General features: G+C 45.4%; 1 protein-coding gene across 1 annotated transcript in view; it reads left to right on the top strand.

The window, feature by feature from the left end:
* The window catches only part of ZMAT3 (zinc finger matrin-type 3), a 56,536-nt gene extending 44,601 nt beyond the window's left edge, over window positions 1–11,935 (top strand). Inside the window, exon 8 of the transcript XR_010988161.1 lies at window positions 11,830–11,935. The gene's annotated coding sequence lies outside the window, so the exon portion shown is untranslated. The remainder of the gene's footprint in view (window positions 1–11,829) is intronic.
* Window positions 11,936–13,784: the final 1,849 nt, after the last annotated feature.

Raw genomic sequence — 13,784 nt, 5'->3', positions numbered from 1 at the left:
CTAACACCAGCTAAAGAGAATGAAGAACGCTGTGTAAAAGTTAAGCAGTACTATTTTTAAAAGCTTGTGAGTGGGTTTTCTAGTTAAGGGAATCTCAAAAAAAAACAAAGTAAAACATTTTTCTCCAAATATTTATTAAACCTGATATTATTTGTGTCTTTCTGTGGAAAACAAACAAACAAACATTTTGAGAATCATAGGATCATAGAATTGTTAGGGTTGGAAGGGACCTCAAGGATCATCTAATTCTAACCCCACTGCCATGGGCAGGGACACCTCACACTAGATCAAGTTGCTGAGAGCCACAGCCAGCCTGGCCTTAACTCTCAGGGATGGGGATTCTACCACCTCCCTGGGCAATCTGTTCCAGTGTCTCGCCATACTCATGGCAAAGATCTTCTTCCTAACAATCTGAATCTACCCATTTCTAATTTTTTCCTTCCCCCTAGTCCTATCACTACCAGACACCCTAAAAGTCCCACCCCAGCTCTCTTGTAGGCCCCCTTAAGATACTGGAAGGCCACCAGAGCTACTCTTCTGCAATACACAGTGGTCTTGTTCTCTGCATCTGGTTCACATGTCATCCTTTGAAACAGGATGGAGTGAACATAGAGGTGCTTTTGTATTTACATGACATTTTCCTTCCAGTCTATACACAGACACAGAGTAATGTCAGGCTCACTACAAACAAAGATTCTGTTCTGTACTTCCATTATTTTCTTCCTATGTCTCAGATAGAGAGCCCACCGCCCACAGGAAAAACATTATCTCTATATAGAGTTGTTTATTCTATCTTCACATAGCACAGTCCTTTATGAGGAGCCAGGCTGTGCATGGTGGTACGTACAGAGGAATGAGCAGCATCCTATCAACGCCACAGACACGCATTTCATGTCTTATCACATTTCCGGCGAGCGCAGCCACCTGCTTACAGCTGCCTAGTGATGGAAACCATCCACTTTGCTAGCTAATAACTGTGGTTGAGCCAAGATAGTCCTTAAAAGAGATGAAAAGGAGCTGGCAGAGCCTTCTGCATTCTGCTGGTACCACCCCAGCTCCCAAAGCGGCGGTGACTCATGCTTAGATCTTGAACAACAATCGTGCTGCTTGGTGCTGTTGTGACAGATGCTGTGGAAACCATTGGGGCCTCTTTTCTTAGCCAAATCAAAGCAAAATATTTAAGCAAGCAAGACCAAGTGGATTACTCTGCTCCCAAGACCCTTGTTGAATTTGTTGCCTTAGGACTTGCACCAGCATTTCAATGACTAGGTCTGCTGGGCCCACAAAGCCCTCTAACCCTAGAAATGTCTCATAATCAGGGTGTTGCAGGTATGCTTAGCAGAGTCTGGAGACCACAGGCTGCCTTGGCCTGGCCAGTCTTCCCAGTTTGGCCATAATGAACATATATTGGTCATGCTACATGGGGTGTTCAGGTCTAGAGCTGATGTTGCACTACAAGCAACAAGGACATTCACAGACATCCCCACTTCCCAGTTAACAAGCAAAAAAGCTGGTACCCTTCACTTGCAAAGATCAGCTGCAGCTCCTCATCAAAGTCCCACCAGGACTTAAGTCCCCCTGGGACTTAAGAAATGGAAACTTCTGCCAGGCTAATGGAAGATAAGCCCCTACACAAACACTGAAAGTGTCTTAATCAAGGTCAGTAAGTGCCAGAGCAGAATGAATGGAACTTTAAGGGGCAAATGGCTTTACTTTTTAAGGAGGGTGGATACTTGTCATTTTAAGGAAGGTGGGTACTTGTCTTTTTAAGGAGGGTAGATACTTTCTATTGATGTTTTTTCCTTTACTCAGGATTTCACAGTGAATCCATAAAGCAGCTTCCACTCTGATGTTCTTGGAAATAAATGGGCCACATATTATGCACATTCATTTAAACCCAGCAGCTCTATTGTAAAAGAATAGGGGCTGATTGAGTTAGCTTTCTGTAACTGAAAAGGGGCTTGGCTGTATCAGTCTTTTTGCAGAGCAATTTATCTGCTTGCAAGTTGGATCATCAGCTGTAGTGAAATCCCTTTCTGCTTTTAAGATGTTTTCTTTATGTCTCCAGACTAGGCTTTTCCTAAAACCCACCAGCTTAAGATGAATTCACAAACTTCAGTGAATTAAATCAGAGCTAGAGATGAATCCTGCTGCTAGTGCTGTCTAACCACTACCTCAACCCCTGACCTGTGACAGAGGGTGGTGGTGTAACCAGGGCAGCTCCTGGGAAATGGCCCTTGGTAAACAAGCAACACCAAAGTGGAGCATAAGCTGTGAGGAATTCTGGGGTTGTTTGTTTGCTTTCAGTAGGGATATTTATTTAATATTTAGTTATGCTTCTTCAACCTGCAGGCTTCCACATCCTGTTGTCCTTTTTGTCTCCTGTCTGGACAACTTCACAAACTATGCAAAGAGGCAGAGTAGCTTTTTGATGTTGTGGTGGTTTGAGCCTTAACCAAGACTTAAGAGCTCAGATGGGGGCCAGGCTGAAAATCTCTCCCCTGCTCCCCCCTCCTCTTTCCCAACAGAGAGGAAAAGAAAGGAAAGGAGCAAATCCACCAAGAAATACTTTGGATTTGGCTTGGAAGTAGAGAGGTAAAGAATTTTCTTTAAACAGTATATATATATATATTTATTTTTATTTTTTTTTAGTATATATGTGTGTGTGCATGTATGCAACAATAACAGGTAGGGTTCCAAGGGTAAGGAACAAGGATGGATGGGAAAAAAGAAATATGACTTACAAAATCAGTCCTTTGCAAAGGTGTGGGTGCAGCAGGGAGGACCACGTAGCAGAGAAGCAGGGGAAGCAGCGGCAGTCCTCATCCAGGCAAAAGGCAGGGGCCAAGAAAGAGCTAATGGCTGCAGTGTCCTCCTTTTTTATAGCTTTGCTGGACAAGGATGGAGGAGTGGAACAGACTTAGTTTCCCAGGGGGAGAACCCCCTGCAGGGAGGGCAATGCTCTCACAAGCCTTCCCCCCCTTCTTCCAGGGTGGGTGTAACCCATCACAGATGTCTAAATCCACTCTTTCCTTTTTCCACTATATTCATATAGAGTGTGCAGAATGCCCAAATCTTGCACTGCCACTAGTTATCTGTGTCTCCTCACTGAGAGGTTTTTTTCACCCCCACCACATGTTTTGGATATCAGCTATCTACTGCCCTCTTGCTTCTGCAATCTGTGATATCAATGGATCAGGACAAACATCCAAACCATCAGCCACTTCCTTGGTTGTCCCCTAACCTGCAGAGAGGACTGCAAAACCTGGGTGAAAGGTGCAGGAGAGCCAAACCAGCATACAGCAGCCACACTGGGTGGCTGGACTCTCCCTGGAACTGCCAGATCCTGGCTGAGGTCTGAAAAGAGATGCTGACCACATGGATGTGCTGCCAGACCCTGACAGCATTTCTCCTGATTTGTAGCCTTGGGGGAGGAAAAGTATTCAGAAATCAATAGTAGTGGATTTTAAATGAAGTACTAAATCATCTCACCTTCAGTCATAGTGGATTTACTCCAGAATGATTCCTACAAAAGATTCACTGATTTTCAATACCCAAAAAGTGTGAGTGCAGTATTGTGTACCCCACTTCCTGAGCAGAAAAAAAATGAAGAAGGCAGTAACGATTCTCTTTCCCTTCCCAAATCTATGTAAAGACCTCCAGATTTACCTCACAGATTGTTACTGGTGAAAAATACCATGATGTGACATTATTCATGCATAAAGGGCTCTGCTCTGCTGCTGCATGTGGCATGGATACAAGGATGCTGTACATCACCTATGGGGAGTTTATAAATACAGGAACAGAGAATGAACTTCAAGGTGTTTTTCCTCCTGGCTGTGGGATCAGGTGCCAGAAAACTTAATCAATGTGCACTTACATATTAGTGTAATGTCAGTGCATCTTTATTTTTTTATACAAGGAGAGAAACACCTGTGATAGAAACCCAACAACATAAATACTCCATCATTTCAGCCCCAGCTGCTCCGTGGCTCTTGTGCTGTGTTCTAAGAGATAGTAAAGCCCATAATCATCCCTCTCTTCTTCAGCTTCTAGCCAAAACATAATTATAGTAAAACATCAAGCTTTGCAAAAAGAAAGAGGTGAAATTATGACCTTCAGCATCATCCCCAGGGTGGGGTGGGGGCAGGGATGACATTGAGCACAACAGTACTCCTCATAGAATTGAGTGCCCCAGGAGGTGCAAAAACTGGACCACAGGAGAATGAAAGTACTGCCTAGCAAAGGTCTATGGTGAAACCCCAACCACTGTGCAGGTGCAGAAGTAAACATGTGCAGCCAAGGACAGAGCCTAAATGCAACAGCTGGGCCAATAGTCAGGGGTGGGTGGTGTGATGAAGATGGTTGAGGCAAATTGGTGCACTCAGAGTCCCACACTTTAAAAATATCAGGGGCAGTCCTTCATTTGGATGGTTTCAACTATGCTTTGTTTCCTTGTTCCTAGCAGCAGTTCTCAGGTATGTTCCTGAGTGGGATTAGGGACCTAAATGTGCTTCATCTCATGCTCTTAATGCTCCTATGCTATGAGTGTAGTTGGTGGGGCTGCTGGTAGGGAGTCTTCTGATAGTGCTTCAAGAAAGATGTGAATTTCTTAGTAGGATATGGTAACTATGGGCAGTTGGTTTGACTCTATCAGACATTGGTAAAGGCTGTATATAAGGACAACACAGACAGCCTGGCAGGTGGTTGGGCAGTGCAAAGAGGCTTCTTGGAAAGTTAAGTCTGCTTTACTAATAAAGGAAGTAGTGGATGGGTTGCACCCTGTCTATATCCTTTTATTATGTGCATTGGGTTGCATCCAGCTGTTTGGAGGAGGGTATGGCCTTGCTAGAGCAGACTGGCAGCTCCGGGTGTGGAGGGAGTAGCTCATGTCTCTGGATGACATCAGAGGTGTATATGAATTTTGTGAAGAATGGGGACCTGTGAGATGCTAATGAGTGAGCAGGTTGGTCTAGAAAGTGTTTGTGATACTGAAAGTAGTGCCCCAGCTTTGAGTCTTGTTCTCTCCACATGCACATGGGTCTAGATGGTGTAAAAAGAATCAGGATTGCAACTGAAGGAAAATTATGAGCTCTTTCTGGAATCTGTCTGCAAATTGGTCTTTCTGGTTGGTACTGGGGTTCCAAAGCATCGGCAAAACTGCTGTGGCAAGTGCTAGGCTATCTATGGGGCTGTGAGCAGCTTCTTGTGTGAAGTTGTTCACCGTTCCAGCTTGTCCTTGGGCAGATGCTCAGCCCTTAAGCTGGATCTTTTGCAGTCTTCCCCCTTTTCATGTGTCAAACAACTCCCACCAGTGAAGATGAGATTTTTTTGTGTGTGATGAGCACAGTCATACACCAAAGCATTATTTCCTTAAAGAAACTTGAAATCAGTCAAGCTCCATACCTCAATGCACACATTTTATCTAGTAATTAAAGGCTCTAATTGCACCAACTTAAGCAATGTATGACACAGAAGCTTACACATTTCCTAGTATTCTGGAGGCTGGATGGAGAGTTCTTGCCTGAGGAGGGTATCTGGGCAGACAATGTCAGTGGGAGAAAGGGGAGAGGAAGGCAGAACCACAGCAATTAAATGTTCATCCCTTTCTAAAAAAAGAAGCCTAAATGCATTTAACATCCCAGTTGGGATGGGTGTGGAAAGACACACCTAGTGAGGAGAAATGTGGAAGGAGCAGAGGGTGAAATGTCACTTGAGACAGGAAATCTCACTTGAAGCAAACCACTGTGAAGGATGCAGGAAGGTTGGCAGTGCCACCAGGGCTTGTTCCTGTCCCTCTCAGTTTGGTGGTGGTGTTTCTGGAGCTTTTTAATGCATGGGTGACAAACCTCCCTGGCTACCATTTTTAGCTTAAAAAATAATAAATTTTAAAAAAAATTAATTAAGACTAATCTGATGTGCTGAATAACAAAATGAGGGTGAGTTCAGCAGAAAGAAAAACCTGTCTTCTACTTCCCCCTCCACAGGACACAGGGCACCCTCCCAGGGTTTTCTGAATTGCCTTTTGCCCAACGTCTGAAAAATATCGTCATCTCTCTGTGGGGCATCCGTAACGCTCTGCTGAGAAACCCAATCCAAGGAGATAATCAAAGGATAGAACTGAGTGTTTATTTCTTTACTTTTCTATTCATTCAGCTTGACAGTATAATAAGGGGAAGTTCACCCCATGTGCTGGTGGTGTGAGGGTGATGCATGGCTAGGGTGGACCAGGCATGTGGAAAGAATGCTCCTCCAGCCCCTGTGTGAAGCCCTCTCTCCACTGTGCTGCTGGAGCCTGTAGCACAGGCTGCACACATCACCCAAATTACAGGCACAGCTGTTCCAGCACCAATTAGTCATGTGACATTTGAAACATCAAATAATCTCTCCCTGCTTATCAGCACTGTAATTATGGCCTGTCAGGGTTTTATGCTCCTCTTAAAATAAACACCCAAATGTTCACATTAACCCTTCAGCTCTCTGCTGCTTGGGGGTTTCACAGCAGCTCGTGGGGTAAGTGGGGACCAATGGGCTCCTGTTGTGGGGCAAAATGGGGGGAGAAGTGACTTGCCACTGGACATGTGGTACCAGGACCCAAGCTTTCAACTCTTACTGGAAGGCTTTCAGAATATCTCACCTTTTTTAGTGTGCATGTGGTGTTATGAACATACTGAAGCTACCTTGGTTAAGGTACTTTTGATGCCATCCACTTTTGATGCCTCCATTGGATTTGCTATGCAATACTTTGTTTGGAGACTTGAAATTCTACAGAATTGCAGTCAATAGTAATGACATGTAAGCTTGGTTCTTTCATTACTCTCTATTGCTGCTTAACTACCTAAACATCTTGAACACTTCTGATAAGTTGGCTGAGGTGTACAGATCAAATTCTTGGAGTTTCTGTTGTGAAGGACTCTGGGCAGTGAGCAATGACTCAGCTCATCTGCAACTCTCAGAGCCTGGGACATACTGCAGCAATGTAGGGAACCATGCTCAGCTTATGTGGATGCAGCTCCAACATCTGCCTCTGCAGCAAACGTCAGTGTAAAGCAGAGAAGAAAGGTGATGGGATGGGCATGGACCAAGAGGAGTCCAAGTCTGCTCTTTGTGGGTGTCCCTAAACCTTTAATTACCCAATTTTATCTCATCCTTATGGTTACTTATTTCTTGAAGGGCAGAGGTTGCTGCTGGTTTTCCTCTCAACTGGCAGCACACTAATCCAGTTCAATGCTGCAGCTTTTTTAGGAACAGTCACCCAGCTTAGAATCAGAGAATCATGGAATTATTCGGGTTGGAAAAGACCTTTAAGATCAAGTCCAACCATTCTCTTAACTCTGCCAAGTTTGGTGCTAAACCATGGCCCTCAGCACCACGTCTCTGCATCTTTTTAAGACCTCCAGGGATGGTGATTCGACCATCTACCTGGGGACCTTGTACTTCTGCATCAGTTTTTCACAACCCCCCAGGAGTTTCATTAATTACAAAAATAATTTAAAATATTATATTTTCAAGCTATACTTTCCCTACTATAGAATAGAATAGAATAGAATAGAATTAACCAGGTTGGAAAAGACCTTCGAGATCATTGAGTCCAACCTATCATCCAATACTATCTAATCAACTAAACCATGGCACCAAGCACCCCATCCAGTCTCTTCCTAAACACCTCCAGTGATGGTGACTCTTACCACCTTCCCAGGCAGCCCATTCCAATGGCCAATCACTCTTTCTATGGAGAACTTCTTCCTAACATCCAGCCTCAGCCTCCCCTGGTGCAGCTTGAGACTGTGTCCTCTTGTTCTGGTGCTGGTTGCCTGGGAGAAGAGACCAACCCCCACCTGGCTACAACCTCCCTTCAGGTAGTTGTAGACAACAATAAGGTCTCCTCTGAGCCTCTTCTCCAGGCTAAGCAGCCCCAGCTCCCTCAGCCTCTCCTGACAAGGCTTGTGCTCCATTATTTTGCCTTTGGAGGATAACACTTTTAAATGCAATTTCCCTCCAGATGTCATGTTGGGTGCTTCCTCAAACCAGCTATTGGTCACATCTGGAAGATGAGCTACTGCACAGATCTCTGCTGTGCTGGCCAGGTCACCTGGGTGAAAACCTCCTTTACAGGTTACACTGGCAGAGGATGCTCAGGGAGTTTGTGGAGTCTCTTTCTCTGAAGACTTTCAAAACCTGCTTGGATATTTTCCTGCGCAACGTGATCTAGATGAACCTGTGTTAGCAGGGGAGTTGGACTAGGTGATCACCTTCAATCCCTACCATTTTGTGATTCTGTGAAATTGTGACTCCAAGGACACAAGCTTGGCAGCATCTGGCTTTGAAAATGTGCCTCTATAAGAGAAATGCCTGTTAGCCATTGACTGGGGACAGTGTGCCTCAGTTTCCTCTCTCATATGAGCCAGCTCAGCTCTCTGGCAGGACCTGCGGCATGCTGCTCTGCCCCTCACATCCTCATAGCACACAGCTCAGGCTTTGTCTGCTCTTCTGGGACCCACAGGCAGTTGAAACTGCCCAATTCAGCTTGAGCTTTCAAACCCAAAACACTACCCAGCCTTTAAGGACTTTCCCCGCCGAGCTGTTATTGCTGCAGCCTTTGCTCCATGCCAAAACCAATTGTCCTTGACAAAGCTGACTGCAAGTCCTTTAGGTCTCCAGCTCTCTGAGGCAGAGTACAGCAGGCATTTTCCTTGTCTCTCCTGGCTTTGCTTTGGAATTAACACATCATAAGAGGCTGCAACTTCCCAAATTCTTTCCTTGTGCCTAATAGCAGAGTTGTGTGTGCTGGGGTGTTCAGAGCATGAAACACCTGCTCTGAGTGTAGTAGCTAGAGCCTAGAAACTGTTAATGTGTGTGACAGTCTGGTTTGTGTTTTCTCCCAGCATGACTGCTCAGGTTAGTGTGAACACCACAGTTGAGTGATGCCTTGTTTTAACACCAAAATTGTGTTTGATTTGTTCAGAATAGCAAACAAATAAAAGTAAGAAATACGTTCCTTTGAAATGCAAGCAGAAAATCCTTACCTGAAGAGGTCAAATTCCCTCTTTGGATGCCCCTTTTTTGTATCTTTTAAGGTAAAACATTACTTACACTGTCACAATCCCCTTTGGAAATTTTGGGATAAGAAATACTGTTGTCTGATAGAAAAATCTTTTGCTGAGAAGTCAATTATCCCACTTCAGTGAGTAATATCCCAGACACCTGTAGAAAAACATGTTATGGGGGAAGCCTTCTAAGGGTTGCACATGAGGATACAGCTGCTTCTAACCTGCCCAGGCTAAGGCAAAGGGTACAATCTTGAAGAAGTAGCATGTGGCAGCTGGAGAAGGGAGGGGCAGCATCTCTGGATGTCTTGCTGCCATGCACTGGTACAACTCAGCTATGAACAGAGTTGCCTGACCTCAGCTCTGGATCTTCTCGCTCACAAATTCCCAGTCTGGCCTTGCAGTGCTGGTGCTTGTAGCTGCTGGTGTGTGCTTAGATACCCAAGGATAGCAAGGATGCTGTTATCAGTGCTTGTCCCTTACAAGACATGGGTGATCTTATGCTCTCTGCTGTTGGCAGGTACACAATTAACCTTGCTAATCAGCAGCTCTCAGGGGAAGGAATGGTGATGCTGCTGCAGGGAATGAATTCTTTTTTCCTTAAGGTTGATTTGGATTCATGTACTTCAGTATTATAAGCATTCCCTGCTAAGAGTATCAGGTCTGGTTGCTGGAGCAGAACTGGTTCATGGAAGCCAGCATCTCCTTGGAAATCTGATCTGTGCTAGGAGCTGCTGGAATGCTTAATAACACTTAAGGAAATACAGGGGAAAGAAGAGAAGTGATGAAAATCTACTGGGAAAAGCATTGAGTGAACTGAAGTAGCAGAGAGAAAAGTAGGATTCAAAGTGGGATTTTGTGGAGCCCTGGAGGATGGCTGCACTGTGCTGTCAGCTGGTCCCATGGGCCCCAGTGTAACGTGGGTCCTACTAACTCATGTGGTAATTTGAAACTCCAGGATAGATTGAGTTGAAGAAAGTGTCTCTCTGTCCCAAATGTATAGAGCAGATTGGAAAAGCCTGGACTTCAGTTAGACACTGCCAAAGACAGTGTATGGGAGTAGATGTTGCCCTATGAAGGAGTAGATGTTGCCCTGTGAGCCCCTTGGCAGCCCTGGGGTACATCTAGCAGCAGCAGCAGAGTGATTTGACATTGGATATTGTAGCAGGCTTTAAAAGCAAAACCTGGCTCAAACCATGGATGTATTTATTCTCATTACTCATTTTTCCAGAAGGCATCCTGCAGAAGGAACTCTTTTTAGCTGCATCATGATTAGCTGCAAACCCTTTCTGCATGACAGACCTTCATTTTGCTGATTTGAGCCACCTTCCATAAACAAAAGTGAGTCCTCAGATTTGTGTAAGGAGGACATTCCAACCATAAGCACAAACATTTGCTTTTACTGGCTATATGTAGGCAAGGAAATGACACTATAATTTTTAAAGCCTGTCCTTGTGCCAGCCCATCTTATGAAATACCATCTGAACATGGAGATGTGGTGCTCCACTTCTCTTGAGTGCTGGTTCAAGACATCACTGGTGCCCCAACTAGTTTTATTCCCCATCCTTAGCACTGCAGAAATGCAGTTGGAGAAGAGAGAGGCTTTGTGTCCCAGTGTTTGCTCCTCTGGTTTGGCTGTGGCCTGAGAGATGCTCTCTTTAATAAAATCATCACTTTTCCCAAGGTATTTTTCCCTAGTTGAATTTATCAGTCTAAACAGCTCAATTAAAAGGCCAGCAAAAAGTCTTTGAGAGTGCTGCCTTTCATCACTGATGAGAATCTGTACAAACAGATTGCAGAGATATGAAAAGCAGCATTGAAAATAGACCTGCAGTATAAAGGAAAAAATTCCCAAGCAAATGCCTACCTCTTATCTGTCTTACTCCAACCCAGCCTGGCATGACAACACAGCCTTGTGTATCCTGGATGTGCCCTTGGCTGATGGCTTAAAATTGCTTCCTTGCAGCTTGATTGCAAAGAGGTTTTGTGGTTGACCTTGTGCAACTTCAAGTCTGCAGATATTCAGCCCTGGGAAAGGCATCAAGAGACCCAAGCAGACCCATGCTCCAGGCTGCAGAAAGGTGTTTTGCACAAGATTACCCATAAAGTTGTCTCTGGGTCTTCTTCTTATTTTGAAAGTAGCTTCAACTGTGCATGTCAAGGCTCAGTTGGACTCAGGACTGTAAAACCAGAGCAGATGATTGCTTCATGCCCAGAGAGCTCATAGTCTGCAGTGGGAGATCCCAGATGAGCACCACTGGGAATTGGGAGCAATCAGCTGATACTGGTTGGCACGGGAGAGACAAAAGCTTTACTGCAGAATTTTCTGTGTCACTGTCCCTTGACATAAAAGACAACTCTTGGACTCTTATGAAATCTTGCTAGTTTTAGTCTTCTCAGTCTCCTGCTTCCTTCTTTTTGCAACAGCCCTATGAAGCACACAGCTGGCAGCAGAATTTGTACTTCTGAGGCAACCTAAGCCCAGCTGGACTTATGCATGGAAGGGGAGACTGAGGCCTAGCTGGAAATCCACAGTCAGGAGGACACAGAAAAGTCTTGAACTGCTACATAGTCCCTGTCTTAGTGCTAGACAATCTCATCTTCCATAAAACTGTGATACTGAGAAAGTAAATGTGATTTTTTTTTTCTTCTTGTTTGTGAGTTCAAAAAGCTTTGCAAGTTGAATATGCTTACTTGCTTCCCAAGGAGCAGGAGATGCTGTGCAGTGCAAATGTGTTATGCACTGAGGTTGCACTAATTCTTTGTATTTCCTGTGCTGGAGATATTCTAGAGCCACTGAGCAGAAACTCTGCCAGATTCAAACCAAACGTTGGAAACAAGGATCAGTGAAAATGAGCCTGTTACACTGTCTCTGCTCTCTGTGAAGCAGTAGTCACCAAGGGGGAAGAGAGTTTTGAAACAGTCCAGGTAAGACAATTAGTTTTCCTTCACTTCTTCCTGATTGTTGCTTTGCCTTATCATGTTTAGCCACATTTTGCTAGAACATCGAGACACTTGAACGCGTCCAGAGAAGGGCAACAAGGCTGGGGAGAGGCCTTGAACACAAGCCCTATGAGGAGAGGCTGAGGGAGCTGGGATTGTTTAGCTTGGAGAAGAGGAGGCTCAGGGGTGACCTCATTGCCCTCTACAACTACCTGAGGGGTGGTTGTGGCCGGGAAGGGGTTGGTCTCTTCTTCCATGCAACCAGCACCAGAAGAAGGGGACACAGTCTCAAGCTGCGCCAGGGGAGGTTTAGACTCGAGGTGAGGAGGAAGTTCTTCACCGAGCGAGTTGTTCGTCATTGGAATGGGCTGCCCGGGGAGGTGGTTGAGTCATCATCCCTGGAGGCGTTCAAGAGGAGATTGGACGTGGCACTTGGTGCTATGGTCTAGTCATGGGGTCTGTGTTGATAGGCTGGACTCGATGATCCTCAAGGTCCTTTCCAACCTAAGTTATACTGTGATACTGTGAACATGGTGATGTGCACCAAGCCTGCTGCCTGTTCACAACTGATGGTAAATCCAGGTGGACACTCATGGTTTACTGTGGGTATTTTCTAGGAAGAACCCTCCATAAGAGGAATAGGACTTAATCTGTCTGTGGGGCTGATGGCTGGTTTTGACCAGTTCCGACCTTTTCAACTGCACAAATGCCCTGATCTTTGGCCTGGCATATAGGAAAGGCTGTGATGAACTGGAGGAGTGTGCTCTATGGTGGCTGTAAAGTCTCTGTGTCAATGGATTTTTTATTTTATTTGGAAGTGGCCAAAGACAGGGGTTTGAGGACAGTCCATTTGCTGATCTCATTCTTGTCTATCTGCTCTGCCTCAAAATAAGTCACCAGACATTTACGGCAAGAGGAGAGGGAGTTGGCATATGCAGGCTTCTGGAGAAGAGCTGGTGGAGGAGGCCAGTCCTTCACTGGGGATCCCTTTGGATGTAGTGGGTGATTTGGTGACATGCTGCTCAGCTGGTGGCAGCCATCCAGGGCCAAGTGCTAAATTTAACCCTGGTGCAGGGCACCGAAGGGGAGCCGATATGGGCCGTTTTGTCCTGCAGTGCTTTCCTGGGGTTTTGACACAACAGAGTCACAATTTAAGGTAGACCGGCTCAGCTTCCCAGGGGTCAGAAATGTCTGAAAAAGATCAATCTCAAGCTGTCAAAATGTTTCCTTCAGGTTGTTTTCAGCAGGGAGCTGACTTGCTTGGGCTGTGCGCTGCTTGGAGCAGAGCCTGGTGTTTGCATTGCACCAGCCTGGCAGTTTCACTTATGCTTGGCACAGCTGAGCAGGAAAAGGATTTGCAGGATTTGGGGGGAAAGCAAGCTGTCAGCCTCCTCACCACCTTCCAAGGCATCATGGCAGTGTCTTTCTCCAAAGGACATTAGACTTGTCTCCCTCTTCCATCTTTGCTCTGGATGTATAGTACCTTGTCTGCAACCCTACCCTGGGTACCGGAACCTCATAGCTAACTTATCATGATTCTCTGCTGCAGAAAACCAGCTTAATCTGTGTGTCTGCTGGTGTTCGTCTTAGAGCTGAGCTGCTTGAGGGTTGGTTGGCCATCTTGGAAGGGTGCTGCTTAATGCCTTGGACAGGGAGCCGAAGAGTGCTGCTAGTGGAGCAGCAGTTGACAGTGGTATAATAAAGCATTGAGGACACACTTTGATGACAAGAGCTAAAAGAGATATTGAAAAACAACTCATTAACTCTAAAGAACATTCATCTGGGGCAGGGCCA

The sequence above is a fragment of the Melanerpes formicivorus genome, unplaced genomic scaffold (genome assembly GCF_026170545.1).
Source record: "Melanerpes formicivorus ecotype bairdi unplaced genomic scaffold, bMelFor1.0.p_v2 SCAF_12, whole genome shotgun sequence".
Lineage (NCBI taxonomy): Eukaryota > Metazoa > Chordata > Aves > Piciformes > Picidae > Melanerpes > Melanerpes formicivorus.
The sequence above is the reverse complement of the archived record's forward strand: the minus strand, read 5'-3'. Positions and strand labels throughout refer to the sequence as shown.